This window comes from Triticum aestivum, chromosome 3D (assembly GCF_018294505.1).
Source record: "Triticum aestivum cultivar Chinese Spring chromosome 3D, IWGSC CS RefSeq v2.1, whole genome shotgun sequence".
NCBI classification, from domain to species: Eukaryota; Viridiplantae; Streptophyta; class Magnoliopsida; order Poales; family Poaceae; genus Triticum; species Triticum aestivum.
This window is the reverse complement of record NC_057802.1, coordinates 257248910-257267956: the sequence shown is the minus strand read 5'-3', so window position 1 is coordinate 257267956 and position 19047 is coordinate 257248910. Positions and strand designations below refer to the sequence as shown.

General features: G+C 45.4%; 1 long non-coding RNA gene across 1 annotated transcript; it reads right to left on the bottom strand.

The window, feature by feature from the left end:
* Positions 1-16124: 16124 nt before the first annotated feature.
* Positions 16125-18371, bottom strand: LOC123074494 (uncharacterized). Its single transcript, XR_006435990.1, has 3 exons — positions 18167-18371; positions 17300-17685; positions 16125-16194 (listed from the first exon to the last, which is right to left on the bottom strand). It is a non-coding gene; the product is annotated as an uncharacterized lncRNA (long non-coding RNA).
* Positions 18372-19047: the final 676 nt, after the last annotated feature.

Genomic DNA, 19047 nt, shown 5'->3' with positions numbered 1-19047 from the left:
GAACATTTTAGATTTCATGTCTGAAAAATATGAATTTTTGACTTTAGATTGGATTTGAATTTGAACTGTGAGTTGGATCAAGTGAAGATTAGCAACAGTAACATGATGACATGGCAGGATTAACATGGGATTACTGTAGCATGACACTGGGGGTGTTACAAATCTCCTCCACTACAAGAAATCTCGTCCCGAGATTTAAGTGGTGAAGTAAAGAGTAACTTCGGGAGAACTGACCCTTATAGGGTTAATTATCTGGTGAACAATTCAGGGAATGAGGCAGAAGTATCTCTCAAGTTGAAAATTAATAAAACATCGAGAGCTATGTATGAAGGTACAATAGGATGTTTCAAGCGAATGGACAAACGATTGATACCTGAACAAAGTGTGAGGAAGGGGTTCAGAGCATCGGGAACAGATCATCTCTCGAAAGGTGGCTCGTGACATGATACGAAGCCAAATGCAAGAATATTTCGGAATCAAAGATATACAGGAAAGTCAGGTTCCGATCCTGTGGAACTATGGATTATGAGCCCACCATGTGGGTTAAAAGTAGAAAGGGGGCCGATAGCAAGGCATGTCAGATGATAGACTGTCAGTTATGTTGTCAACAACATTGGTACCAAGGGCGAGGGACGGAGAGAACTATTTTCCAGCTCGTTGAACGAGGCGAACCAATAAGCAAAGTTCTCGTCCATCGATGGTTACCGGAATGTCAACAACAATAATAACAAGGTTTTACTAACAAATTGTACACCGAGGTGTTTTCATAAGCAGGGAACTATTACTGCTTATATCATATAGATCACAAGAAGGTTAAACAAACCAATGGAAAGGTAAATGAAATTATAGGAAAATGTGTTTACACACCAGAATTGGGAGTATATCCTTCCCAAGGGGAAGCGGAGCAGGATATACATGATATGACAACAAGTTCAAAAGCATTTAGATAAAGGGGGCGAGGGAAGAATCATGATATTACCCATACAATAGGGTATGGATAATCGATCAAGAAACATTTCGCAGTGCACTTCCAATGTTCTTGTTGACGATCGGAGTACCACAGACATGCTTCGGGATATCATTGACATGGTCATCAGGTAAAAGTCAGACTTTTGAATTCACAAAGGATCTCGCGGGAACTTCTAGAATAGTTCGTACAATTTCATCATTGAAAGATGAGGATGTGGCCGATGGGTTCAGCAGCAATCCATCGACTGGTCAAAAGGATGTAATGCCAAAATGATATGAACAAAATTGTGTTGGGGGGAAGGCAAGAATGTTGTCGATGATAGCCCAAATCATCGAGGGGCACGGATGGTATTTCTCATCATGAATTCGATTGATATCATGGAGGAGCATCAGAATGTTGATGATGATCACGACACATTTGTTGAGAGATTTCATGAAGATGTAATCGATCGGCGATGACATCAAGTCAAAGGAATGATGAAGCGAAAGGTTATTGGAACCACGGATGCGACACAAGCTTGAAAGCAAGCTTGTTGTTTGAGGTGAAATGATAAGATGAGGAAGATTGACGTAAGTTTAGCTCATCGTCAGGAGATGTGCTCCGGGAAGAAGGACCGGGTAGCACAGTTAAAATTAGCTCGATAATGATATAGCCGATCAGGCTATGAATGATGTGATGGAGTATCATTCCAATGAGAATTCACAAGAGGTAGTGCAATGACACAATATCCTCGAGATAACAGGGGCAATACTCGAGGTAGATCAAAATAGAGGTTGGACAGATGAAATGATCTGCAGAAGACAAGTATTTTAACTTGTCCGGGAAACGAAATCAAGGAGAAAATATGGTCGGAACCACGATTGCAAAGAATTAATTTACAGATGCAAGATGAGCTTATACCAAGGGAACATTTGATTGTAAGAGAAGCTTCCATGATAAGATCTACATCGTGTCTATGGGCATGAACACAAGTTCAAGGTCGACTCCCACTTCTTCAATGCATATCATTTCATTTACTTCTCGCTTTTGATGAAGTTGTAGTGTTGAAATGTTATCTGGCTAAACACCAGAAGAGTAAGACTCATTAAAACTCTCGGGTTCAAACGGATTATGGGAGACATAGGTTCAACCCATAGGGGCATCTTAGGAACCTATTCCACAAACTTCAGAAGTAAACAACACAAGCTCGAAAGCAGAGCATGGTTGACAAAAGGAGAGGATACAATTACCAAAGGCATTATGTATTTGGTAAAGAACTTCACGAGGTTCTTGGAATATGAAGGACACTGTCGGATGATAATCCAATAATGGATCCGGCGATCCACAACGGAGCTGATGTGAGTATAGATATTCAATCAGAAGAAGAAATAATGCAGAGGCATCGGATTTTGGAAATATCTGATAATTCCAAAGCTTAAATGCAAAGGAATTATGATTTCCAATTCGGGGGATCAGAAGCACATGCTCTGATCAAGGATGGATAAGTAGAATAGACCTAGGGGCACAATCGATGACAAATAGATTGGTCGAGAACCAGCTCATGTTCAAAATTACGTCTGAGCCGGAAAGATAGTTTAGAAGGATCAACTGATGATTGCGTGCTTTCACACACATGTTGAATCGATAGGATCAAAATGATGGTGTCAAAGGATACTAATGAATATTGCTACACATATGGAAAGCATCCATAATGCAAGCAGACAAGTATTTGCAGAGCAATAGTTTGAAGAGGATTCTAGGAAGATCGGATAGTATTTACAAGTATTTTGAAAAGCATATGAACAACTAGGGATGAGCGGACCCCGGTTAAGTGAATTATCCTTAGTGCAAAAGAAGATGCAAAGCAGAAGGCACAAGGATTCTCGAAACAACGGAGAGTCCTAGGGGTATCTTGTAACAACATGAGGAACTAGGGATGAAGGTACAAGCGGCAATTCATGAGGATTACCGGTGGTCAGGAACTGTAAGGCGGTGGGCACAGAGTGTCGGGAAACATCGAGGAGTATTCGTAGAATCTTCTGGCGAAGCAGGAGGTCATCGGTAACGTCGGGGCTCTCCGGGAGGAAGTGGGTACGAGAACCTAATGTCAGAGTTAGTAAAATGTTTAACCTGAATAGAAGAGAGATCAGAATCCCAATGTATAGACAAGGAATAAAAGATCCTAGTACCACCCATCGGCGACGTGGGCCCGTAAGCCACACAGCCAAGTTAGTAAAACAGTTTTGGATGACTAGACTCAACTTCGGCCAAGGAGTTGGATGGGGGGCTACCTACAGGCAGTCGACTCTGATACCAACTTGTGACGCCCTCGATTCAATCGTACACTAATCATACACGCAAATGTGTACGATCAAGATCAAGGACTCACAGGAAGATATCACAACACAACTCTAGACACAAATTAAAATAATACAAGCTTTATATTACAAGCCAGGGGCCTCGAGGGCTCGAATACATAAGCTCGAATACACAAGAGTCAGCGGAAGCAACAATATCTAAGTACAGACATGAGTTAGCCAAGTTTGCCTTAAGAAGGCTAGCACAAAAGCAACATCGATGGAAAAGGCAAGGCCTCCTGCCTGGGAGCCTCCTAACTACTCCTGGTCCTCGTCGGTCTCCACGTAGTAGTAGGCATCGACGGTGGCATCTGGCTCCTGGGCTCCGACATCTGGTTGCATCAACCGAAAAGAAGAAAGGGGGAAAAAGGGAGAGCAAAGCAACCGTGAGTACTCATCCAAAGTACTCGCAAGCAAGGATCTACACTACATATGCAACATTATCAAAGGAAGGTTGTATATGTGGACTGGGCTGCAGAAATGCTAGAATAAGAGGGGGAGAAGCTAGTCCTATCGAAGACTAGCATCTTCTGGAAACCACCATCTTGCAGCAACAAGAGGGAGTAGAGTAGCATAAAGTAAAGTAGTAGTAGTGTTATCAACCTCGGCCAGAGATCCTTTCTCGACTCCCTGCGAGAAAGCAATCCCAGAGCCATACTATGCATTTCTCATGTCCATGTCTCATCTCAAGTATCCAGTTCTAGTTGTATCGATCGGGATACAACTCCAAGTGTCTGTTACCGTAGGACAAGCTATCGATAGATGTTTTCCTCCCTGTAGGGGTGCACCAACTTACCCACCACGCTCGATTAACTCCGTCCGGACACACTTTCCTGGGTCATGCCTGGCCTCGGCCAAACAAGACGCCGCAACCCGACCTAGGCTTAATAGAGAGATCAGCACGCCGGACTAAACCTATGCCCCCAGGGGTCATGGGCCATCGCCCCGGGAACTCCTGCATGTTGCGTGGGCGGCCGGTGAGCAGACCTAGCTACCTCCTTAAAAAAAGGCAGGTGCTTACCAGTCCAACCCGGCGCGCGCCGCTCAGTCGCTGACGTCTATTAAGCTTCAGTTGATGCATACGACGCAGAACGCCCATACTATGCCCACGTGATGGTTAGTGCTATCAGGCCAGAGGCCCCTCGGATCAAATATCCAAATCATAGTGGATTAGGAACGCGCGGTAACAAGCAGAGACTCACGAAAGATGTGACCCCGTTGCCCCATCTCGAGGACTTGCGGCAACGGTTAGGAATGCCCGGCCACGCCTCGTAATTATCTCGCGGGCACCCTCCAGGTCAACCCGTCTCCACATCACTCGCGGGTACCCCTCAGGGTCGACCCGCCTTTCCAAGTAACAGTTGTAAATTCCAAGTATCCGTGTGTCCAAACATCAAGGGGAAAACCCAAGGAATCACCCCCGGTGAATTCCACTCAATGTAATCATCAAGGTGAACGTAAGAGGAATCACCCCCGAGGTTCACACTTGAGGGGTTGCATGACAGAGTCGTATCGGAAGTGGTTAAGGCGGAATCACCCTCGAAGACCACGACCGAATAGCTACACTACAGGGTTAACATCAGAAGTGCTGTAGAGGTCTCACCCTCGGCACTCGATAGTAACCCAATAGTGTCGAGCAACTAAGGGGAAAGTGATGTGCGGTGCCAGGGCCTGGTCTTCAATCCCATTGATCGGGTCTTCGATGATGAAGCAGGGCAACAAGGACAAGGTGGGGGTCACTGATGGATCACTAACCAACCTATACTAAGCAGTTTAGGATACGCGGGTAGGTGACAATAAGCAGGTTAGAAAAGCAGGCTATGCATCAGAATAGGAGCAATAAATTACAATAGCAATATCTAATGCAAGCATAAGAGAATGGAATGGGCAATATCGGGATGATCAAAGGGGGGGCTTGCCTGGTTGCTCTGGCAAGGAGGGATCATCGTCGACGTAGTCGATCACAGGGGCGGCATCGGTCTCGGGGTCTACCGGAGAGAAGAGGGGGAAGAAACAATAAATATAAAGCAAACTAAGCATCACAAAGCATAACATGGCAATATGATGTGCCGGGTGTGAACTAACGCAATGCTAGACGTTGCAGACGGAGAGGGAAACATCCGGAGGAGTTTTTCTGATGTCTGGCGTTTTCCGGACAGATGAAAAGAGAGGGGACGGTTCCATGTTAAGCATGCTAGGGGCATGTGACAGATGAACGGACCGCGTATCCGGATTCGTTGGATTTTTCTGAGCAACTTTCATGTAGAAAACATTTTCATCCGAGGTACGGTTGATTTTCTATTAATTTTGAAAGATTAAAGCATATTCTGAAATTATTAAAATTAACAGAAAAGGAATTATGACATCATTGTGACGTCAGCAGCCAACAGGACGGTTGACAAGGTCAAACTGACCAGTGGGGCCCACATGTCAGCCTCTGTTAATTCTAGGAGTAAATTAAACTAATCTAGAGGTTAATTAGTTAGTAGGTCCCACCTGTCAATGTTTGATTAAATAAGCTAAATACATTTTAATTTGAATTAGCCTTAACGACGTAATTAGCGGGTGGGGCCCACGTGTCAGTGGCTGGGGCCTGCCCAGTCAGCACAGTTGACCAGTTCAACAGGCCGGCCGGGCCCCTGGGGCCCACGGGTCAGTGACCCAGGGACGGGGCCCACTGAGCCACGTCGGCGTCGGCCGGAGACGCGCCGGAGATGGCTCCGGCGAGCCAAAACACGGCGGCCGAATGCTGGAGCAGCTCGGGTTTTCACCCTGGTGCACCAAAACGCGTGGTTCTACTTGCGTTCAAAAGCTGAGGCTGCCGCGCATCGAGTGGTGCCTCTGGACCGACCAGAGATGGCCGGAGCAGGGAGCTGCAACATCGCCGGCGGCGGTGACCTACGGTGGCTCGGCGGAATCGAAGACCTAGCGCGCGTGCGAGCGATCTAACGCATCGGCCGCACCATTGGGGTGCCCCGAGCACAACGGTGTGCTCGGACGGCCATGGCCATGAGGAAAGCTACGGCGGCGAGCTCATCTGCGGCGATCGTAGCACGGCAACAGCAGGAGCTCGGCTGGGCAGCGCGTGCGAGCAAATGGAGAAGGATGGGAAGCAGGGGAGCTCACCGTGCGGCGCAAGACAGGCCGTTGACGGGTTAGTAGCTGCAGGGGTAGCCTGAATCGAGGGATCTCACCGGCGACAGAGGCGGAAGGGTGCGAGGTCGTGCGACGTCAGCGGTGCTTCCCAGCTCCACCTGAGGGCACCAGACGACGGAGTCGACCCCGGCGGAGCTTCACGACAAGACGGCGGAGCGAGGCGGTGGCTGTGGCCGCGGTGACGACGGAGAACGGCGGCGACCGCGTCAGTCTCCTCTCCAAAACGAAGCCGAGGGAGAGGTGGATCTGGGGGAGGAGAGGTGCAAGTGGGGGGGAGAGGGGAGCAAGTGGGAGAGATGGGTGGAGGCCGAGGCCTCGGGGCGGCCTTATCCCCTCCCGGCGTCGTTGCCGGCGAGGTGGTCGGGCGGGGACGTGCCCCTGTAGCGGCACGCACCAGGGGAATAGGAGGGAGGGGAGCTGGGCCTGTCTCTGTGGCCTTAGGCCCAGGGGCAGGGGGTTTCCTTTTCCCCTTTTTTGCATTTCTATTTCTTTTCTCCTTTTACAGAAAATGCTTTGCAACATTTGAGCCGTCCAAAAGGATTATGTAAAATGTGGGACTTGGCCACATAATTACATTGCACTAGTTGGCACTGCCAAAAAGGATTGTGAGGCTTTTGAAATAGTTTGCCACTTTTATAATTTAATAAAAGGCATTAAATCTATTTGTTTTAGCCACTGTTTAACCAGTTTAGGGCACTTAGACATTTTGCAAAAATGTTGGTTCACCACAAATATATGTGATGAATTATTTGGCACATGATGAACATTTTAGATTTCATGTCTGAAAAATATGAATTTTTGACTTTAGATTAGATTTGAATTTGAACTGTGAGTTGGATCAAGTGAATATTAGCAATGGTAACATGATGACATGGCACCATTAACAGGGGATTACTGAAGCATGGCACTGGGGGTGTTACAAAGAATTGGAATTACTCAGGGTTCGTTTGAACATTTTATACATTAAATTGGTTTTCTAGTCATTTCAGGTGCACAATTCAAAATTAAACTACATGCACATGCTCCGGTGCACCAACATGGGTTGTAAAATCATATATGTGTCCATGGGTTTATGCTTATCTCCCATGCAAGAAATGGGGATGAAATTCGAACACCACGGCGCAGTGGCTCTCCGGCAAACGTCGACGTACTTGCTTTTGTAATTCTAGTAAATCCAAAATTCATCCGAAATTCATGAAACTTGGGAGGCTATCATAAAATTATGTCCCATTTGGGGCAGGTTTGGGTGTAAGCTTCTCATAAACCAGAGCTTCTCACAACAAGTATGATGGTTTCGGTAGGGAACGTTTCACCTTTCTGGACGAAACGATATCTGTTGCCTCTTCTCGATTTCAAATTTTTTCCTAGTGTCAACATAGAAGAACAGGAGTGTTGTGTCAATTTTTGGGATTTTTCAGGGTTCGCTTGGACATTTTTATACATTAACTGAGTTTTCTATGCATTCATGTGCATAATTCAAATTTGAACTACAGGCACATGCTCTAATGCATATAAATTAGTTGAAAATTCAAATCTGTGTCCTTGGTTGCTTGCTTAGGTCCCATGCAAGAAATGGGAACTAATGTCAAACACCCTGCCACCGTCACTCGGCCGCAAACATTGAGATACCTAGTTTTTAAATTCTAGTAAATCCAAAACTCATCTGAAATTCATGAATCTTGGCATGCTATCATGGAGCGGCATCAACATGCCGTGGTAAATTTTTTTGTCCCATTTGGGGCAGGTTTGGGAATATGCTTCTCACAAACCAGATCTTCTCACAACAAGCATGGTGGTTTAGGTAGGGAACATCCCACCTTTGGGGACGGAACGATATCCATTGCCTCTTATTGCTTTCAAATTTTTTTCTCGTGTCAACATAGAACAATAGGAGTGTTGTGTCAATCTTTGTGATTTTTCGGGGTTCATTTGGACATTTTTATGCATTAACTAAACTTTCAATGCATTTATGTGCATGATTCAAATTTGAACTACATGCACAGGCTCTAGTGCATATAAATTGGTTGAAAAATCAAATCTGGGTCCTTGGGTGCATGCTTAGGTCCCATGCAAGAAATGGGAATGAATTTCAGACACCAGGGCACCGTTGATTGCCGCCAAAACATTGAGATACTTTATTTTTAAACTCTAGTAAATCCAAAACTCGTCTGAAATTCATGAAACTTGGCATTATATCATGGAGCGGCATCAGCATGTCGTGGTAAATTTTTTGTCCCATTTGGGGCAGGTTTGGGTATATGCTTCTCACAAACCAGAGCTTCTCACAACAATCATGATGGTTTCTGTAGGGAACGTCCCACCTTTGGGGACGAAACGATATCCATTGCCTCTTATTGCTTCCAAAAAATTTCTCGTTTCAACATAGAACAACAGGAGTGTTGTGTCAATTTTGTGATTTTTCGGGGTTCATTTGGACATTTTTATGCACTAACTAAGTTTTCAATGCATTTATGTGCATAATTCAAATTTGAACTACATGCATATGCTCTAGTGCATATCAATTGGTTGAAAAATCAAATATGTGTCCTTGGGTGCATGCTTAGGTCCCATTCAAGAAATGGGAATGAATTTCAAACAATAGGGCATCGTTGATTGTGGCAAAAGATTGAGATGCGTGGTTTTTAAATTCTAGTAAATCCAAGACTCGTCTGAAATTCATGAAACTTGGCATGCTATCATGGAGCGGCATCAACATGCCGTGGTAAAATTTTTGTCCCATTTGGGGCAGGTTTGGGTATATGCTTCTCACAAACCAGAGCTTCTCACGACAAGCATGATGGTGTCGGTAGGGAACGTCCCACCTTTGGGGACGAAACGATATCCATTGCCTCTTATTGCTTTCAATTTTTTTCTCGTGTCAACATACAACAACAGGAGTGTTGTGTAATTTTTGTGATTTTTCGGTGTTCGTTTGGACATTTTTATGCATTAACTGATTTTTCAATGCATTTATGTGCATAATTCAAATTTGAACTACATGCACATGCTCCAGTGCATACAAATTGGTTGAAAATCGAATGTGTGTCCTTGGGTGCATGCTTAGGTCACATGCGAGAAATGGGAATGAATTTCAAGCACTAGGGCACCGTTGATTGCCGGCAAAACGTTGAGTACTTTATTTCTAAATTCTAGTAAATCCAAAAGTCGTCTGAAATTCATGAAACTTGGCATTCTATCATGGAATGGCACCTGACATGTTGTGGTATTTTTCGTGTCCATTTTGAGAGAAGGCGCACTCGAATAATGAGAGCCAACAAAGGCATTTGGAAAAAGCAGCTGCCACTTTAATATCTCAAATGTTTGTATAATTCAAACCGTGTGCGTTCTGCTAACCATTCACGTGACGCCACGTGTCTTGGTTTTAATGGTTGTAGGAGGTGCCGTGCAGACAGCTGGTTAACCTTGACTGAATGGGAGGCGTGCGAGCACCGTCCGGTGCGCAGGCTGACCGAGAGGCGTGCAAGCTGTCCTCGAATGCGTAGGCTCACCGAGAAGCGTGCGAGTTGTACGCTGCGCAGGCTCACTGGGAAGCGAGCCCTTTGACTTCCATGGCTGCCCGCCTTGCTCGCATCCTCTCCATTAATGGCGCCCAGGCCACTATTTAATTCGGTTTTTAAATATAAAACACTCATCGCAAACGTTTTAGTTAGAACACCCATATGCAAACCGACAGCTTCCCCAGGAAGCCAAGACAAAATGTGCCGAGCAGGATTTCTGCAGCTCTTGATCGCAAACGTTTTAGATACAACACTCGTATGCAAAGTGAGATCAGCGCAGGATTTGTGCATCCCTTCAACGCAAACGGTTGTTTTGGATGACCCGTGTGCAACCATGTACAAAAAATTTGGTAAGATTTGTCAATCCTTGTAACACTGTGATTTGTCAAAATATGAAGCTAAAAATCACTAGCAGTATCTAATTTTTGCAACTACAATTCAGTAATTAAGCATAGATTTCATTCATAGATTAAGCAGTCGTTCTTAATTTATACAAATAGTTCAACTCGGCAGCTAAACAGACCAAACTTTTCCTCAGTTGTTGCCAACCACGTACAGAAATATCTAGTTCAACTATATATACTAGCTAATTTTAAGTATGTTGTATAGTTCCACCACATCAATAGTCAGATGAACCGAACAAAATAGCCCCTAAATACTATTACTACTGCGGAGGGCTTTGTACTAGTTCCGGCTGCCTCTCCTCTACCGAGCGCGCTCAGTAAGAGGCGGAGGAGGAGGAGCCTACCGACGAGCCGGGCAACCGCAATACGGTGCCTGCCACTGTTGCAGCTTCAACGGCGCTCACCTCGAACGCCCTCTGCCGCTCCAGAGACCCCTCTCAAAGCGGTGGTTCTCCTCGTAGATCTCCTGATTCCTCGCCTCTGAGGCAGCGTGTGTCGCAGCCACGACGGCGGTAAGGCTCTTTGCGTTCTCGACGAGGCGCTCCTCCTCCTCCCGCAGGAACTCGGTGTAGCGCGCAAGGTCGCTGACGCACGTGCGGGCATCCGCCTCCGCCTCCCGCCTTCGGGCGGCGGTGACAGAGCGGGTTATGACCCCGGCGGCCGACGGTGGGCTGGCGGCCACGGCGGCCGATGACGGGGTGGCAACCACGACAACCACCTCCCGCCTTCGGGCCGCGGTGGCGGAGCGGGTGATGGCCACAGTGGCCGGCAGTGGGGTGGCGGCCACGACGGCCACCTCCCGCCTTTGGGCCGCAGCGGCAGAGCGGGCGATGGCCCTAGCTTTCAACAGTGGTGTGGCAGCAACGGAGGCCGGCAACAGCTGCCGACGGGCAGCGGCGGCAGAGCATGTGGTGGGTGTTCCGTGCACACCCAACAGGGACGCCATGCGCACTACACTACGTCGGGGACTGCGCCGCCGCCGCGGTGTAGTCTCCCAGCTAGGGCCGTCCTCTGATGACAGCGGAGTGGCTGAGCAACGACGACGGACCGGTGCCATTGGCGATTGTGGGAGAAGTAGACGAGATAAGCTATAGGGAGGGAGGGGAAAATGCGATGCAGGACTCGCCGGCCGTGAGGGTTTTTATAGCAGGCCGGTAAGCACTGGGATTTTGGGGGATTTCACCGAGTCGGGCGGGAAGCTTGCGTGGCAACCTGCGAGGTTGCGCGGGAACGGGCTCACCGACGATTCATTGGCGCCACCGTTTGGCCAAAAGAACGCCCCCGCGCGCTGCTCAAGCTTGCGCTGTAAGCCGTCTGCGGCAGCGGGGTGACAAGACATGCGAGAGGAGGACAAAAGGCCACGTACACATATGGTTAATACAGAAAACATTTGTGATTTAATTACCTACTATACCACCGTCCTGGTTTATAAGTATGATTTAACAAATAAAATACGAATGCATGTCACCAGAGATTATATAGTTGCATTTGTATTTGAACATAGTTTCCAATTACATAATTTTTAAAACATGGATTAACATTTTGTTGGTTAAATTTGAGGGCAAAGTATGGCATAGAATATAAAGGAGACTCTAGACTAGACAGAGGTGGTAGCACATGGCCGCTCTCTACGAAGCGACGCAACTGTCGGCCGGCTTGTAGGCGACCATTTCCTGCGTGTTCAACTGCTCTATCCGTGTGGTTGCTCGCGGTTCAGGCGGCCGTGGCGCGCTCTGCTCGCGTCCCGCCGCGCGCGCTCTGCTCTCACGTCCCTCCAGGTGCTCTGCCCTTGTCCCTCCACGCGCGCTGCCAGTGTTTGGGGCCGGTGCACGATCACACACGTTCGTGTGCAAGCGGTTGCACCGGGCGCGGCGGGACAATGCAGTTACCCGCTGCAAAAACTGCCATGCGGAAGCACCGAGAATCCACGCCGCCCGGCCCCCTTTTATTCCTACGGCCATTTACCTTCATCTCTCGTCTCACACGACACAATAAGCACACCCATGAGGACACATACAGAGAGGACATCCAGCGGTTCCAATGGCGCTCCCAGCGGCCGACGACGACAACGGCGGGCAGTTCACCACGCATCACGTAGTGGACACCCACGTGAGGGGGAAGGCCCTCTCGGTGGTGTACACGAACGATCCGGTCTCGGTGGAGAGCTCCATCCAAACTATGGAGCAGTTCCTTGCCGAGGACAAGTACCGAGTGGTCGGCTTCGACCTCGAGTACACCATTGGTCGTGCCGGGCACGATCAGAAGGTTGTCGTCGCCCAGTTGTGCGTGCGGCATGACGTCCTCGTCTACCACTACCACCTTGCCACAAGGCCTTGCGAGCATTTCTCCAGGTTTATCAACCAGTCCAACTATAGTTTCGCTATGGTGGACACCACCAACGATCTAACAGCGCTCAAGGTTTCGGACTTGAAATGCCCGAATCTTCTCAACATCCAACACCACTACAAGGTCTGGGCAACGACAAAAACAAACTGAACTCCCTGGTTGACCTCGCCTCAGCCATCATCGACCCCTACTACGCGAAGATGAAGGAAGAGAGAAATAAGGACAAGAACGCCTGGCACAGTGTGTGGCATGAGAGACTGGATGACAACATGTCAAGTACGCGGCCATGGACGCGTACACAAGCTACATGATGTACAGGCGGATCGTTGACATGAGGAACTGTCTTCTTCCTGACCCAGACGAGGGATCGAGCCACATAAGCAGTGGCGGGAGAGTCACATGAAGTAGATGACTAGACGATCGTTTCTCCTACTTTAGAATGCATGCAATTGTTTATTGAGGTGTGTGCGAATGATCTGTATAGTCACTTATGTAATTGGATGTTTATTTTAGTTATATATATACATGTTATTCTACTGTAGACAGAGCAATTCACACGGCTTATTAGCAGCAGTCGTCTGTGTTATTATTGGTCTTCGCACGCATTTCTGATTACGGACCTGTTTGCCGCGTATCACACACATCTTGTTCAGTTGAACCGTTTCCATTGTGTTGCCTAATCACACACAGTTCATCCCAGTGAACCGTATGTTGTATATCGCACATGCCTTCATCTGGCTGCCCGTTTCTTTTGTTCCTCCTCATCCCAAATAGTTAATTGAGCTGAACCATATGCCATGTATCGCACACGCAACTAAATTCTGAACCGTGTTTGATGCATCTGTCATCGCAAATGTTTTGCACCTTTTTTGACGGTTTTTTACACCACCGTTTGCGATTATGGCATCGCACACAGTTTCGTCGAAGGGTCTCTGATCGTAGTGTCGCGTTTGGACCATCCTGCAGTAGTGTAATCTACAATGTTCATACAACCAAACACATGCAAAACTAGTGAAAGCACAAACAGCAGCAGGAACACGTCTCTCCTCAGGATATTGTAAACATGTAAACCGTTGTTCAGTTTCTAACTCCCAAGTAAGATATATATCGGGAACATATCTACCCTCAAATGGTGGAATATTCAATTTTACTTTAGGAAGATGGTCATGATCTCGTACCTCAGGTGGTGGTGCAGCCCTACCGTTGCGATGATATGCATGAGGACGACCTGGTGGTGGTTGCACGTAGTTCTGATTTTGATCAACCTCATCCTCGTAATGGTCCTCCACCTCTGCAGTAGTAGCAGGAGCTACCAGCAGTAGGTACACCGGCACCAGAAGTTTGACCAGGCTCAAGGGGAATGCGTTGTGCTCGTCCCACTTGATTTGGAAGGCGATGTTGTTGTTGTTGTAGAGGTGCGACAGGTGCAGCAGGCGGTGGTTCTGGAAGACGCGCGAGCAATTCATTAAACTTGTTATCGAGCATTGTTTCGAACGCCTTATCAATGCCATCTATCTTCTCCATGGACTCTTCAAATCTGTTTAGCACATCTTCCACATGTCTACTCATCATTTGCTGAAACTTATCATGAAGCTCCTTGTTCGTCAAGTTCTCCCAGTCAATCTCATCGGCTTGTGATCCTGCCATGGTTAGCAGCAATAGAAACACACAAGAATATGATCCTACAGACTACTAACAAGTGGTGGTGGTGGGTGTCACAAATCCGTCAAGCAAATCTCAAATTCTTACCGGTTCTTACCCAGCAGCAGGCGGTGACCAGCAACCGTTGTAGTCAAAACTCTCAAAGCTTGGATAGAGCGATTACCAGGGAGAGTCAAATGCACGTCGTAGATGTATGTGGAGCTGGGAAGGCTTATAATATGGTAGCAAAAAGGGTCAGCAATAATCAATTCAGAGATGCAAAGTTGAATAAACGCTCAACGACGGCACTATGCTGGTCCTAGGATAGACCGTGCTAGAGACACGAGCCTAGGACACTAACAAAATCATGGCGCTGCACGTAAACAAGGGAGGAGCACACTCTGAATTTTTTTTGTATTTTTGTTTGCACTTTTTTCCTCTTTTTTTTGCTCTGCAATATTTTTTTTCGAAAAAGTCTACAAATGGTCTAAAAACTGCCTAGCTAGAATTTTCCAGACTTAGTTTTTTTTTGAAACTGGAACTATTTTTCTTGTACGGGTAGCACGGAAGTTGGGGAAACCGACTTGTTCACGACTCGTAGTATCGTGTGCTCTGGAACTCGAAAATAAAGGAATAAATACTGGACTAGGACTGGTTGCGGAGATCAATCTGTTCGAACTCGGACTGGTGGTATGTGTGGACTCGGATTGGTGGTGGTATATGAACACAGATTGGTGGTGGTATATGGACTCGGATTGGTGGTGGTATATGGACTCGGAGCGGTGGTGGTATATGGACTCGGATCGGTAGGCCAATAATGATGGTGCGGCAGCGGCGTGACGACTTGTGAACAGAACTCGAAACTCTAAAGAACTAGACGCTAAGACCAGCAACTTGACACGACGATGCAACCCCAAATTCAACAACGCAAATACAGGAAAGATTATGCAATGGCTCAGATTGGTTTGGATATGATGAACTAACCCTAATTTTTTTTGGCTTTTTCATGGACTGTAGGTACAAAGAACAGACTCGATCTAAACTATGAAAAACTGTAAAATCTCACCGAGCAACCTGGAGCTCTGATACCACTTGATAGAGGCAAAGGTGTCCCGTCTTTCGATGAGATGATGGATATCGCTTTGGTGGAAGTCAACTTTGACGATCCGACTACGAACGTGCGAGGACGTCGCACCTTAGCAATCGCTAAACCAACTCCGAGAGGTTATTGACCACGCCGGAGCACGATCAACCTGGCCATGAAGGTCTATTTCCTGAAGCAAACGAAGAACAAGCAAGAAACTAAGATTGCAATCTGGATATTGCGAATATAAGATGAAAGCTTTATTGATCAAGGTGGGGTTCTGTGACATCTTGGTCTGGTCGTTGAACACAAACGTAGTACGTGAAGTTGCAGCTATGGCGAACTTTTAATCTAAACAAAACCCAAAGTCTAAACGATGCCCTAGGGCTGTATATATGGAGGAAGAGGGGGGGATTTCGTGGCCCTTGGAGGAGGGGTCCGAAACCAACCCTAACTCTTGTTTCCCCACACATACGGACTCTAAAAACAGCCTATATTCAAGTATTTTGAAATTACATGGGCCTCGCCCAATAATAAGGTGACACAACACCTAGAATAGCCTCTCGATGAAATTTATGAAGTGGCATCTTGTATATTTCGTCCAAGGCTTCATGCACTCATTATGGTGGCTTCAAAGTTCTGAAATCATCACTGGAAACTCCATTTTTGTTTCCCTTGCGCATGCTATCAACTCCATGCTTGTTCTTGCTCCAATGTTCATACTTCTCCAAGCTAGGCCCTTCATTTGTAAGCAAAACAAATGTATCCAATTTAGGCAGCATCATATTCTCATGAACATTAGAATCATTACCAAGAAACGAAAGTACATGGTAATTTAATTGGCATGCGAGAGCTCTAGTAATTGGTCCAGTATGTATAATAGCAGGGGCTGTGGGAGTAACAATGGTATTAATGTCCTCATCAAACACCATATGAACATAATCTAAAATTTAAGTCAAACCTGCAGTAGCAGGAATAGTTACAATGTGATCAATGACACAACCATACTGAAATTGGAGGTAATAAAATCATATAAGGATTATAAGTCCTATTTGCAAGCTACTTAAAAATAGTATGGTAGTGATTAAGTTTTCTCACATGTTTTTTTACAGTTCCTAGTCTAGAGTACTATGTGAAGAAGTAGATATAGTGTCACGCATGTACACTGAACATTCTGCTGCTCACAATGGAACACATACATCTATTAATTTCGTGAAACATATTTAGCTGAAAATATTTGGATCATTATCAATGTATATACCTCCCCGCTTTAAATATGCAAATCACTAAAAGGGCACTCTAATATGTTAGGTGACAATATATATTAGCGTATTTTGTATAAGTTAGCATCTCTAAAATCTAAACACTGGAGCTCCAAAAGAAATATCATATTATCAGGATCGAACCTAGGAAATATGGATTCCATGGTTACATTTGCAGTGAAATTTCAAATGTGTTTAACAATAAAAAAACATAGATTTGGATCCTCTTTCAAACATAGTACATGTATGTGCTGTAAACAGAACCTACATAACTCAACTACGCCATACATCTAACTTAATTTTTGCATGGGCGGCAATTTGAAAATCTTACTACAGATCTACCAAATATAGATTATACACAATATTATATATACCACTGTACCATGTAGATAACCTAACAATTAGCGTTTACTCGGAAGAAATAACATAGTGTCCAAATTCATTAGATATATAGGAATTGTTAACTAATTTTGTTGTCTAACAAATGGTCGCAAGGGAAGACATGTGTAAAGCTTCCTGTAAACAATTAATGTAAATTGCCTAGTGGGTAATTAATGAAGATGTAGTTTAACAGAAACTTACTGCATGGTGCCACTTTAGGCTATGCATATCACACCCTAGCTGGTTCTCCTCCGCTCGCCAAAATGTATAATATGACGCAGAGAAGTGATGAAGATAGATAAGGAAAAAACTATTGTTGTTGATGAAACGTGATGTACTAAGACAACTTATTAGGGGTTCAGAGATGAATTTAACGGATGGAAGAGGAGGGAATTAACAATGCAGGCTTATTTATGGATGGGGTGGAGCAGGAATAATGGGAGAAGAACTTGAGTAGGGTTTGGATTGTGAGTTGTTGTGTCACTAGTCCAACGTAATTCCTCAACTTGATGTCCTCAAGTACATATGGCAGCCTCCTTTATTCAAACCATTATGCATACACCTCCTCATATGATGCATCAACCATCCTACATATAAAAACTTGAAATAAGAAGAGAACTAATGCTCGGTTGGGAAGGGCATTAAGGAGAGACTGGATTGTAGCATAGATCATACATTGCAATGAAATACATACAAGAGGTGAAGGTCTACATACATGGAACTCCAAGAATAACAATGCGAGTTCTACAAATACACAGTGAGAAACAATACTAATGTTACAACAAGAAATCAAAAGCCTATACAGAGCCCTACAACACAAATTACTAATGCTCTTGTGATACAACCTTTTCCAGATCAAAAGAACACAAATGAATCTAATGGGAAATAGAAAAACACATGGCTACCTCAGATCATCCCTATGGTCCTAGATTTGAAAACTTGATATCAAAAGAGATCTAAAGATTTGGGAGGGATAGGATTGATTGAGTTGCAGCAGGAATGGTCGGCGACCTACGACGGAGAACAGAGAGGGAAAGGGAGACGGTTGGGTGCACAGTGGCGGTGTACCTCGGGCCGCGAGGCTGCAACTTCTGCTCGCTGGCGACGAATGGGAGCGCCACCAGCCGCCGGAGTCGTCAACCTGGATAGTGAGACCACATCTCACGGATGGAGTCTCTAGGCCTAGGGCATGGAGAGCGGCACAAAGTTAGGAGCGGGTAGTTGACCTTCCGAAAGATTAGGTATGTTTTATCCTAGATTAAGGGTAGACGCCATATAGAGTCCTAACTGTGAAAGAGTGTGTTTGATGTAGATTGAATCGTGGAGACCAAAGAGCTTAAAAATAAATCGTGGAGGCTATATAGAGTCCAAGCATGAAACGAGTATGCGAGTTTTTTGGAGAAAAAAAGATTGGGTGGGTAAATCTAGACCGTAATAATTCGGTCCCACCAGATAAACGGCTCTTATTTTCTAATTAACGTGGTAATTTCTTGGAAGTGCCTAATTAGTACAGGTATAGATATAGATGAAACATATGGTTTGTACATTTGATAGCACATATAATGAATTCAATCTTTGAATCAAATTGAACTCTATCCATCCACACATGCTCATGAACTATTGATTTCTACATAGTGTTATGATATGTGGCATTTTGAGAAAACATATTGTCCTTTTAAACTTCTTTAATTTTTTTTCACGGTACATGTCTTAGTATAATCAAATGTTACAATCCATCTATATAGACTTTCATCAAATTATTCTAAGTCCTTTCAGAAACATGATTTTAATCCTTTGTGCTAATATACTTTATATTATTTATGATCAAATGATATGTCATACATATGTAAGGTCATAAATTCCATAGAGATCCCACTAAACTTCTTGTTTCTACAAGCTTCTTCGATAAAGTTTAAATTTTCCAATTACTTCATCAAATTCCAGCTACT